The sequence below is a fragment of the Cyrtonyx montezumae genome, unplaced genomic scaffold, assembly GCF_038088225.1.
Source record: "Cyrtonyx montezumae isolate F1298 unplaced genomic scaffold, pur_monq_1.0 scaffold_23, whole genome shotgun sequence".
Classification (NCBI taxonomy): domain Eukaryota; kingdom Metazoa; phylum Chordata; class Aves; order Galliformes; family Odontophoridae; genus Cyrtonyx; species Cyrtonyx montezumae.
The window spans coordinates 8633920-8646347 of NW_027071970.1; the positions used below are offsets into that span (position 1 = coordinate 8633920).

Sequence of the window (12428 nt, forward strand, 5' to 3'; positions counted from 1 at the left end):
TTTTAAGTGTATTAATAAAGAGTACATAAGACACTGTAATACTATTAGAATTTGGTTATTAATTTAGGAAAAAAAGGTGTGGAATTAACACAACCTTGGCTGAAGTTTATAGCTTTGAAGAAAATGGGGCCTCAGAGGAGAGCAGTAGGACTCGGGCTTGATTAAAGTGGGATTTCAGAAATTCTCTGTGCTGAATGAAATAAAAAGATATTCAATTTAATTAGGTAGTACTGTGGAGGGAAGGGAGGTATTTCTCATCAACTGGTTTTCTATACAGCCTTTAAAACACTGGAGTATGTCTGTAACTATTTTCGTAGATTTATTTTTTGACTCAAGGGAATTAGGCTGGATTTCTAACTTCTTGATAACTTTCCTTCAATGGACTGGGGGATGTTCCTGTTAAAGCACACGGACTTTCTGGAGTTCTGCTCTGTAATTTTTTTCCTGATGGGAACAGTTCACATTGGGATCAAATACCTTTGAGTGGGAAATATTCAGAAGAAGATGTACCTGTTGATTTTCTCAGGATTTCCTCTTCGCTGCTCTCTCCAGATAGCTGCTTGTCTGTTATGTCAGAAGATGCCCAGAAAGAGTCTAGAGTAACCCAGCTGAAGCCAGAAGAGTCACTTTTTATGTATAATAACGACACTTTTCTGCATTGCAGTAAAGAAGAAGAAAAAAAGGAAACACATTTTACTGGAACTACTCTGGGGTTATGCCAGTTTTAAGAGAGAGAGAATTTAATTCCAAAAACTAGTTTGGAAAACTAGTCATAGTTTACTTTAGGAAATCTACCTTTTTTTTTGTTTTGTTTTTCTGCTGAAGTGCCTGGTTAAAACCCATTAAGTATGGATTGAATGGCTTATTTTTCAAAAATTTGCAGGTTTACTTGAAACAATTAGAAGTTTGGAGGGCTTAGTGTTTTTTTCTTGACTGGTTTGGTTGTACAAGGAATAGTTAAGAATTATAACCATTAAATAAGCGTTACACTATGTCTCAATCTTAAATGTCTCAATCTTAAGATAGAAATGGGATTTGAGCCTTTTCCAAAATGTAAGACTACTTGTGTGTTTTTCTCTTTTGCTATAATTGAAACTTTCACATCTGAAAACTTAGATTATAAAGGTATCTTAACAGAAACAGCAGCAAAAGCTTTTAAGATAAATATATTATGCTAGTAAAAAAAGCATCTGTAACCCTTTGTTAATAACAGCCCACCCACTACCTTTGAATATCCAATCGTGGTAGTGGTTTATGTTCGGGACTCGGCTGTAGCAATTTGTGTAATGGAGAAAGCTACTGTTATGGTGCAGTGCTGAATGATCAAATTTTATCGGTTCATAAAAACCTCAGAGGTTAATAACTTTGTTTTGTGAAACAGATGCTTAATTCTGAGCAGGAGCAATTGCCTCCTTTATGTTCAAAGAGGAAAAAAAAAAAAAAAGGATGTTTTGGATTACAGTTGACTGTGTAATTGTATACGACAGATGTATTAAATTAGCCTTTCTTCAAAGCTTTTGGAGTTCTGCCCCTCTGAACTGTAAATTTTCCTTGACTTTCTCATTTGCAGGTTGCATGAGACCATTCTGTGCATGTTTCACGTGTCCTGAGACAAAATATTCCAAGTTTGCTGTGAAATTACAGACCACTTATGTATGAGTAGAAGACAAATTATTTAGCATTTATGATTCAGACTATGAAGTAAATAGGGAGAAAGGAAGGAATCCTTAAAAAGAAATGCTCACGTGCTTTTGATTTGCCTAAATCCCAAACTTGAGTGCTGTCTATGTTTAATGTTCCAGTTTGTGCCACAGTCTGCTTTCTCTCTCTGAGTGCACCAGGGCATTCTGCAAGCATTTAATGAGCCAGGCGCTTCTGAAGTCTTGTTAACAATATAGGAATTGTATTTGAGCCCGTCCTCATACTCTACTGATGAAAACAGGACAATCTTTTATAAAATGGGATGCTGTGTGTGTGAAGGTAGGACTTGTGGAATGCAGTTTTCATTTGATTTTCAAAGAACCCCCATTAAATTCAGCTACATCTCACCTTTATGTAAAGGTGGAGCAGTTTCTGTGGAATTACTTTGGGTTTACTTTGCCTTAACAGGAAACAGAATTTATTCCCTTGATTTTAACAGGAGAAACTTTCTAATTAGAATCACTTTTGCTTTCACAGCACATACATTTGATACATGTGCTTTCCCTGGTTCAATGTCCTAATATGCTAAGCTTTTTCTGAATCTGTTCCTCGACTGCTGGCATATGTTTCTGACTTTAAAAGTGACCTTAAAACTTTGTTCGAATTTCCTGTTTTACATTTTCATCTTTCCAGCGTATCAAAAAACTGAATATGAATTTCTTATTTGGAGGGAAAATATCTTTGTTACAATCATACTATTTATTTCTTGTTAAAATGAAGACATGGATGTTAATATATATTTTTTTCAGTATATGTGCCAATTGATGAAATAACTAACTGTACCAGGTAACAGTTAAAAATACAGATAGTTTAAAACAAGAAAATTAACTTTCTCCAGTGATGGTAGGAGAATTTTTTCTTACAAGAAGTTAAGCTCCGTTGCTCTCAGAAAACTGAAAATTTCTGTAACAATAACTTGTCCTAAGAATGGAAATTTGACTAAACGCATTCTTAAGTAATTATAACCTGAATGTATTCTTGAGACAATTTCAAAGGATGCTTCAGAAAAATTTCATCTGATGATAGTAGAGCAACGAATTCTGGAATGAGTCCAAGGAGATAATTCTTGAAGAAGAATTGGATTCTTAGATGACTTTTAAGAATGAAAATGTAATACAAAACTGAATTTCTTGAGATTTAGTGAAATCATTAGTTAACTCTAATGGTGAGAAATGAAATAAATGCATCATGTGTCCATTCATACCAGTTCTGAAGCTGATTCTTTCTTCTGGAGATCCTGTTAAAACTAGCCATTATTATTTGCAGAAATATCCAATCAATTTCAGTGTTTGTACTCATGTGAGTAGAAGGAAAAGCAAGCTTGATGTTAGCATTTGTTTTTGTTTATTTTTTTTAATTCAGTTCTGTAGTGGTTAAGAAATACTTTGTTTGAAAATGGGGTAGAAATTCTTTCATTGGTGACAACTGCAAGGGAATTCTTGTACTGCTTGCTCATCTGCCTACAAATATATATATAACATAATGCTCGAAGAATATTCTCCTTTTGTGTGATTTTTTCATACTCTTTGGAAAGATTGAAATCAATTCACATGGATTTATTAATGGCTCTCTTAATTAGTTTGTTAATGGCTATATTTGCAAGACTGGCTGCATAAGTTTAATTCCCTGCTGGTTAGAGTATAACAGTTATTGATTTCTATGTACTGTGCTAGGGAAAAATACATACAGTTCTACTGTTCACAAAAGAAGCTTTTGAAGATAACTCATTCAGATTTTGGGAACACATTTGTCTATGTCTTATGAGTTATTAGTGCTAATGGGAGTCATGCATACAGTGGGAGTTAAAATCAGCTATTAACCTACATAGCAAGCTGTAGAGTATTGTAAATCCTTCCTGTCTATGTTATGGTGTGATCCATTTGTGTGACAAGCAGGATGAAGATAAAGTAATCGTGTATCTTTCAGAGACTGAAAGACAGCTGTGAGAGAACAGGCACAGCAGGGCCGCCACGAAGATGAAAATTCTACCTTCCTATGGGTTAGACTGCCTGCTTTGTACTTTCTGACAGTGTGATTTTTCTCTAAAATGTTCCTTTAAACTTATTTGAGGAACCCATCATTACTTGCATTTCATTCACTTGCATAAGGGAATTGTTAAAATCTGGCAGTTTTCCTGCACTTGTGGTAAGTCAGTGTTGTATCGATCACTTAGTCCAAGAACAGTGAGAACTTAAGTCCAGGACTTTGATTAATATACAACACATCTTTTATCTTCACTAGATTAGCATAATCATTATAGTCTGAGGGTGTATTTTTCACTCTTTCAGTATCCTTCTGTAGCAGTCAAGGCATTAATTACACAAAGTGAGGAGGCGATTATTTGCTAAGAATTTTGTTTTGGTTATTAAAATTGCACTCTCCTGCTGAGCCTGCTGTAGAGCCTTGCCAAATGGCAGGAGTAAATCTATGAGTTGGTGATACAAACCTCTGAATAATGGTAGCTGATTATCTTTCTCATTTAGATATGAATTTCCTCCATTTAATCTGGAGGAGACAACAGCAGGACAGAGGAAAACAGACTCTGCCCACTGTTCTGGAAGCCTGTGGCTGTCCAGATTTGTTCCTGTTTCCCCTGAAGTTCTGACTTAAGTGCAGCTTTGTGAGAATAAGGCCTTGATCCAAGCAAGTAGTGAAGTGCGTGTGAAGGAAGTAAAAGAACAGTTTAAATTTTTGCTTTTAATTCTGTTTTTAAAGGCTCCTGCTGTGTTTTGTGTTGTTTCATACCTACTTGTTTTGCTCAGTGCCAAGTGGTTCAGGGTGAAGGTACACAAGAGGGAAAAGGAAGGAAAGGGAGGATAAATATAAAGGTTGCTTTTCATTTGGAAAATAATTTCTATAGATAGAACTTGTTTCATGTCAGCTGTGCTATTCTCGCATTATTCCAAACCCATACTTAAATTTCCCTGGTGTCGCCTTGCCCATTTGTATTTCTACAGGAATAACTTCAGTCTTGTGTCTGCTTTCCAGTGTTTCACATCCCTTTATTGTAGGAACATGAATTACAGAGACTAGATGTTCCTTCTGACGGCCTTCTGTTAAAGGATACCAGAAGCAATCAAGGGGCTGCTCAGCATAAGGAGACATGACAGCATCCCTCCACACACAGAATCATAGATACATCTGTGGGAAGAAATGTTGTGAAGCTTGTTAGCTGAGGGTTCACTCTTCCTTATCTACTAAGTCTGCTGCATGGGAAGGATTTTGTTGGGTGAGTTAAGACATCTTGGAATTTCCCTGAGAACAAAGGGAATATTCTGGTTACATTTTATCTTCAATCACACATCTAGGAGACATCCAAACTTAATGGTGTATCAGCCTTTGCTAAGCCGTATTCCCTTCTCATGGAACAGAAAGTGCACAAGGAGCACTGTATTGTGCCTTACCAAGAGTGTCATGGGAGATAACTGTGTTTGCACAGTGATGACATTCATAAAAGAAATAACAGTACTAGGAAGACGAGACCAGAGGGGAGCAAGAACATGTTTTAGTTCATGGCTCTGTGATATAAGAAACAATCTTTTAACTGAGAAAGAAGCAGGTTGATCATGGCCATGGTCTTCATGGGCCTTTGCAAGGTAAGAGAATTGACCTGCATTATGCAAAACTTTGAAGGTATAAAGCTTTTAAAGAACTTGTTGTCATGAGTTGGAAAGTATATTTTGCATTTCTAGACTGAAATACCAGAGTGGCAGTCATTATAGCTTGCAGAGCGTTATATGTACCCCTTTGCTACTTTTTCTTCCATCGTGCTCTGCCTTTACATATTACTTGTGCAGTGTTTTCTCTGCATCTAAGATAGATGGCTATAATGCACGTGCTCTGAACCTGTGTAAACAGAAGCTTTCATTTGCTATCTATCTTTAAGGTACACTTCATTTCACTTGGAATAAATTATCATGCATTTATCATTAGTTTGCAAGCTATTAACATTAATATAAACAAGTACATGGCACATGTCTTCATGAAGATTGCCTTTAAATCATGTAGGGATTTTAACAAACACTTATTTGTTTTATTGTTAATAGAGATGCTTTCTCTGTTTCCACATACTTGTATTCAAATGTAAAGAAACTTGACACTGATTCTTTCTGTTTTCTCCAGATTAGGAGAGGATTATGAAGTAAGAACAAACAAACAAACAAAAAAACCCAACAGCAGGACAGATACAGGAAAAAAAAAAAGCAAATAAAACCAAATATAGGTAATATATTAAAAATGGTATTACTTTCACTCACCTGTGTGAAATGGTTCAGTCTTCATTGTCATTGCTATATGTGGATTTTTGTTTGATTTGTGATGTACTGAAGCTGGAAAAATGGGTGTGATTGCAGAAGGGGTAGATAGCCTGAAATGGCTTTCCTGTAGCTGCTCTAGGTACCAATATCTATAAAACTGAAGCCATTGGAAAGCTGTTGCAGAATATGCTGAAGACTTTAGTTGGTAAATTTACTGCTTCTTGGGAACTAGTGAGGAGGAGATAGTGCAGTCCCAAATTTCGTTTTTCTCCTTTGCAGCTTCACAGAAAAATGAAAGTAAAACATGTCTCCCTCCCACCATTCATCTTACCATCACTTTGCAATTTTTCTCTTCCTTAGATTAGATTCTATTTCCTTAGAGGTCCTCTGAGGAGGGGTGGTTTCTCTGAACATATGTTTCATCTCCTGTACAATATTATTTGGGTTGTGGAATCTGGAAAACAGATTCAGGTCTTCTCCCTCTACAGGCTGTCTGTCCATCTGTATATCATACATATTTTGCTCTTGAACAGAAAATCCCTTCTAACAGCTGTGATCATTCATGCATGAACACAGTGTTTCTTCCCATTTTACCAAAGGCTATCATGAATATCCTACTGGAAAATGTTGTGCAGTAATACTGATAGGTACGGTTAAAAGTATGGTTATTCTGCCTTCGTAGAATCAGCCATCCCATCTCGTGGTATTTGATACTTCTCAAATGTTATGGATTTAGCTATGAACCTCACTTTCATTTATTAAAAAACTTTAAACTTCTGTGGTTGTGGAAGAAACTGAGCGTATTTGAGTCTTTAAGGCTTATATCTAAAGACAAATAAAAAGAAATCCCTAATATTTCTGTGTAAGTTATTGCAATTCATACTTTGTGGGACAGCTATAGCCTCAGTCTGTTTTTCTCCTATGAGACGTATTAACTCTTAAGCCTGTAAGTAAAGACTGAAACATTAGAGGCACAGTTGTTTTCTTTGCAATTTGTTGTTGTTTGGATTGTAGGAGGTATTTGAGGACGACAATGAAAATCTCTGCTGGCAGTTTAGCTCGCTTTTCTGCAAGTTGATTTAGACAACAGTATTTATTATAATGCCATCAGCATCCTTAAATAAGGAGTGTTAAAAGAACATAGCATCTCGTTATACTGTTCAGTTATTGATTTCATTTTTTTTGTCTGTGCAAACGTGAAGCACCGTGGAAGAAAACTACAAACTTGAAATTGCAAACAGTATGTGTATTTACTCCAAGTATTTATTTTCTTCCCAGGGTCACCTGATAGACTTTGTCAGTTTCTGTAGAATTTTCTACTGCTGTTGGAAGTCAACAAAATAATCTGGAGCTATGCTGGGATCTTGGCCTTAATGTCTTTCTTTTTGTGGATTTCCTGAATTGCATCTTTTTCTGCATTTATATCATTCTTATGTCTCTAATGCAGATAAAAATAAGAGATGCTCAACACCAAAGCAAGCTACGGTAGACTGATATGCTACAATTTTTCATATAGATCTTGCATAAACATGGATGTCTCCTTTCCCTCTGCAAGTTTTCTTTTTCCAAAAACAAACAAATAAACAAACAAAAAAAAACAACCCACAAACAAATCAAGCAAGATAATAGAAACATAGAATCACCAAGGTTGGAAAAGACTTACAAGATCATCCAGTCCGACCGTCCACCTATCACCAGTTGTTCTCACTCCAAGGTTAAACCAAAATGCAATTGTTCAGATGCTTCATTCGCTGAATATCAACTTCCATAATCGGGCTCATTTATTCATTTTATGTTTTTTAAGGCATTATACCACTGCAAAAGCATGATTCTTCCAGATTTTTTTTCAAAACAAACACAATTTATTCTCTTGCCACATATTTCTTCTCAGGTTATGAAAGAATGATTAAACTGGATTTTTCTTTTAACTCTAGCTCTTATTTTTCCCTCCTGGGAGAAATGTTGCTGAGCTCGAGCTAATGGATGACTGATTAGAGAGTAATGCGACATTTCTGCTATGAAGTTATTTTTCTTTTAAGTACTTTTGTTTTAAAAGCACATCTTTCTCCATAGCAAGGCATTGCTGGAGAAGTGATTTCTAAGAGAGAAAAGGTACTCCAAATGCCTGCCTTGCTTATTTCTTATGTAATCTAGGGCATTAATGCAACTTTACCCAAGTTTCCTTTGACGAGTGTTGTTCTAACACATAGATACTATGAAATAAGCTTTACTATCAATCTATGTTTACTGAAGACATCCGGTTTTAAGTCTACCTCTTCAAATGCTACGGGTTATAGTGAAAATATTTTCATTTATTGAAAGTCATAAGGAAAGCTTCTTTTTATTTATGTGCATATTTTTCACTTTTTTTGATGCATCATTTTAATCTGCATTCCTGGAGCTTGCTCTCTACGCATAGTGTCTAATGTCATAGTTGCACTAAGGTTAAAACTGCTGATGTTTTTACTGCTTTGTCTGTAGTAGCTTCTGCAGAAAGATGAAGCTAATTTGATTGTGTCTTGCTGTGGACTCTTTTAACTAGCATTCTGAAATCTAAAGACATAGACATGATGAATATTACAGGTAATTACAGTAAAATATCCGGTGGAGAATGAGAATTTGGAACATATTTTGAAACGGACAAAGTAAACATATAAAAAAAATATATAATCTATGGCCAGTGATTGAAAGCTAATATAACATCACTTTTTCATATACCTCGACAGAAAACTTTTCCATCATCTAGGCTTACCTCCAGGACAATAGGATTGATGTTTCGAGATGTGGGGTTTTTTGTTTTTTTTTTTTTGGAAATTAGAAACGGTCTGTGTCATAAAAGTCAAGCAAGATTTGACCCTTTGTACTAGATGTGGATCTGGTATAAGCCCCAGGAATTGATGCATTTTACACTTGATTTATAAAAGGTCCCTCTTTTGTCTCCAGAACTTAAAACTGGATCTAATGCTTGGTTGTTTCAAAGAGCTAACTGGTGCAGAAAATTCTTTAAAATCCTTTAACGTGAGGTATTATCATAAGGCCAAGTAACGTTGCCTTACCAGATGATTTTTTGCATTCTTTAATCCATCTCTTTGCTTAAAGCATCGAGTTCTCTTGCTAGTGAACCTGGGTCAGATAAAGAATAGAATAAATGTTGGATGTAATAACTGATATTTCTTAATATCAGTTCTCTAACAATCTTATTGGCAGACTGACTTTCCAAAGGCTTGAGACTATGATATTTTCCAAAATTACCTCAAGCAGTGATTTTACTTTTACTGAATATTAAAAACCACGTAGAATCTTCTACGTACATCCTTTGGTAGGTGATAAAATGACCTGGACTTTTTAATAATGTCTGGCAAATTATTTTAATTTCCCCTATTGTATGATTAATAATAGGCTAGATAGACACATGGATAGTGTCTACTTACTCTATGGATTCATGCATATATAAAGTACTATGGATGGATAGAGAAACTAATAACCAATTATTATAATGAGTTATAAAAAAAATCATAATCTCAACATTAAAAATCTTTGAAAGATTCAAGGTCTGGAATGTGAAATCATTTTTTACTTTTACAGCTTCATTTAGTCACTGCTGAGACTTGATGCCCAAGACAAAGGAGGCAAATTCTTTTGAATGGAATCTTTTGCTGAATTATTCTAGAATATTTTGTCCATCCAGGGAATTTCCTATAAGCTCTTTGTTCTCAGTAACTATGCATCTCACACAGGGAGAGACTCATTACTAACCAACAAACTTCTGTTGTCTTTAGATTGGTTTTAAATTTCAGTTTGATTTCACTGGGGTCACCACATTAAGGGAGTTAAGAATTATTCAGAATATATACAAGAACAGAGTCAACATATTCCAATGCCAAAAACCAGAGTGTCTGCAAATTAAACTGTATCAAGACTTCATTAAATTAGTTACTTTAAGCTCTGGGAAGTGTTTTGTGAAGAACTACATGAGAGTCACTCAAAAGGAAAAGTAGTAGCTAAAATATATCATGGATATCTCCACCTCTATATGAGCAACAGGGACAGCTTGCTTAAATGCTCCTTCACTAGCTGTGGACCATTGTTTTCAGTGTTAGTTTGTAAGCACAGCATTACTAATGTTCCTTGAGCCTTTGTTAATCACAACTCTGCCAAAACCAAGACTTAAAATAGAACTCTGTTAGTATAATGTTTTATTTTTGTTCTTAATTGTGGTCCAAAGGCCAGACTGAGTAGCTTAAACTGCCTACTTCACAGCATGCAGTTTTCCAGTATTTATTTAGTGCAAAGCTGTAGACCATACAAAGTAATCCCACTGCAATATCAACTCACAAACAATTTTATAAAACATCTTTAATGCAGAGTGTTACTGTACCCAGAGGTGTAGGAGAGCAGTATTAATGCAGGCACGATAGTTCTGAGCATTCATATGAGTCCTCAAGGAATAATAAACAGCTTGAAATAACAACTGACAAATTCTCCAGATGCTTTTTATCCATGTGTTGGCAACTGTGTTGATTCCAGATCAATGCAGGGTATTAAGACATTTATATGATTGAGCTAAAAACCTGCCAGGTTGTACAAGCATCAAACTTGTATAAAATAGGAGACCTGAGTAAAGCCAAACTTATTCTAGTCAGCAAATTCAGGAATGGAACTTCTTGATAACATCAAAGTCTTTCTACTGACAGTATTTTTTTTTTAATTTTAATTTAGCATGTACTAACAAAGTTGAGATATTTGTAAGTCACTCAATTACCAGAATCCCAATATTTGAATATTTTTCCAGTATGGAATGAGAGTCCTGGCAGTGAGGTGCAACTCATTCCTTAGACAGCAGAAACACAAAGCCTTTATTTCACGTGCAATCCCCTCAGAGCATGCCTGTCATGACAATTATTGGTTTTAAGTCATGTTCTTGGATCAGCAGAACTATATGTATCTTACTGATGCCAAACACTAGACTCATGGAGCTTTACTGTAAAGCACTGAATATACAGAGTAGTCCTGTGACAGTCAGATGTTGTCTTGGCTTTGTATCATGGAACGAAACCTAGACAAAGAAGCCCATCTGAAAATGAAGTATTTTGGAATCCTTTTTAATTGGCTGTGTGGAGAGGTGGCTTATGCTGTATTTTTTTACTGCACACGTCAAAATTACACAGTTGCATGAAATTAAGTTTCATCTAGATTTTCTGGAAAGTCTTTGATAGTACAAAATTAAAATTTGGAAAGCAGACCCAGCTAAGATATTGACACAAACTGCTACAGAGTGAATTCCTATAAACCCCAATTTTTATAGACTTCCACTTCAAATATATATTTATTGTGTATATATATATATATTTGTATATAAATGTATGTATATATATAAATATATATATATGCAGAAAGCTCAAACTGATAAAATTTTATGAGAATCCTCAAATCCTAACTTGTGCAAACAAGAAAAACTGTGCCATTAACAGTCTTCCTTTGTGGTGTGTTGTTGCTCTCGCCTGTATTGCTGACGTATGTAGCAATCCAGTGGTATGCAGTCTGAATTAAAAAAAATATGTATACTGAAACCGAATGTATAAAACTATCCATGTAAGAACGTGCTTTGAAATCAAAGCAAACATCTGCCTGTCTGGGATTTCTCTGTATGAGAGTAAGTTTTGAAAATACAAGGCTCCATTGCTTGATGTGGTTTTGGCCCCACCTGGGAATATACCATGGCAGTGGCATGGAGGAAACACTCAGAAAATATTCTGATCCCATCTGTGCAGTTGCACAGCATCTCTTGCTGTCTTGCAGTAGCCTCTCTTGAAAGTTCACCCAGAAGTGCTGAAGACCTTCTGGATCTCAAACATTTTCACCAGGTTTGGGGAAGTTTTCATATGCAAGCTGTGTTTTCCTGAAATTATGTCTGCAGCTGTGGGTGCTTAAAGCTGTGAACATCTTGTCTACGTACCCTTTTGGAAAAAAAGATTCCTCTTGGGAAAACATTTAAAAATATATTTTTCACAGATTATTTGCTATTCCATTAGTAGATATAGAACTTTACACTGTTTATTACTAAGTCATCAAGTGTATTTCAGAATATTAAAGCAGTTTCTGGGTACTCATGGAGGTGCTCTCAGGTGTTTGAGTTACATGTGCTATACTGCAAACAATGTTTTGCATGGAAGTATGTTATTTGTTTGCTGTCATCTGTTATTTCTCTCTTTAAAGAGTTTGCCAGAAAGTGAAGAGACATGAAAGTACTTTCTCGATTTCGTTGATCTAATTTTGTTTCTAATTGCTTTTCCAATTGAAATCCAAATGAAGTGATGCTCATCAAAGAGACATAGAAAGTGAGAAAAATAAAGGCTTTTCTGGCTTCTGTGCTGCAGAGCTAATCAGTGGAAATATTTGTAAAGGTGGATATTAGGATTCTCATAACTCCCAGGCTTTCCTGTTGTGTTCTTCACAGAACTGCTTTACAGA

The 12428-nt window shown here is 35.5% G+C and overlaps 1 protein-coding gene across 1 annotated transcript in view; it reads left to right on the plus strand.

Annotated features, from left to right (window-relative positions):
• Window positions 1–12428, plus strand: part of LOC136050104 (transmembrane protein 132D-like) — a 196576-nt gene that overhangs the window by 14667 nt on the left and 169481 nt on the right. The window lies entirely within an intron of this gene.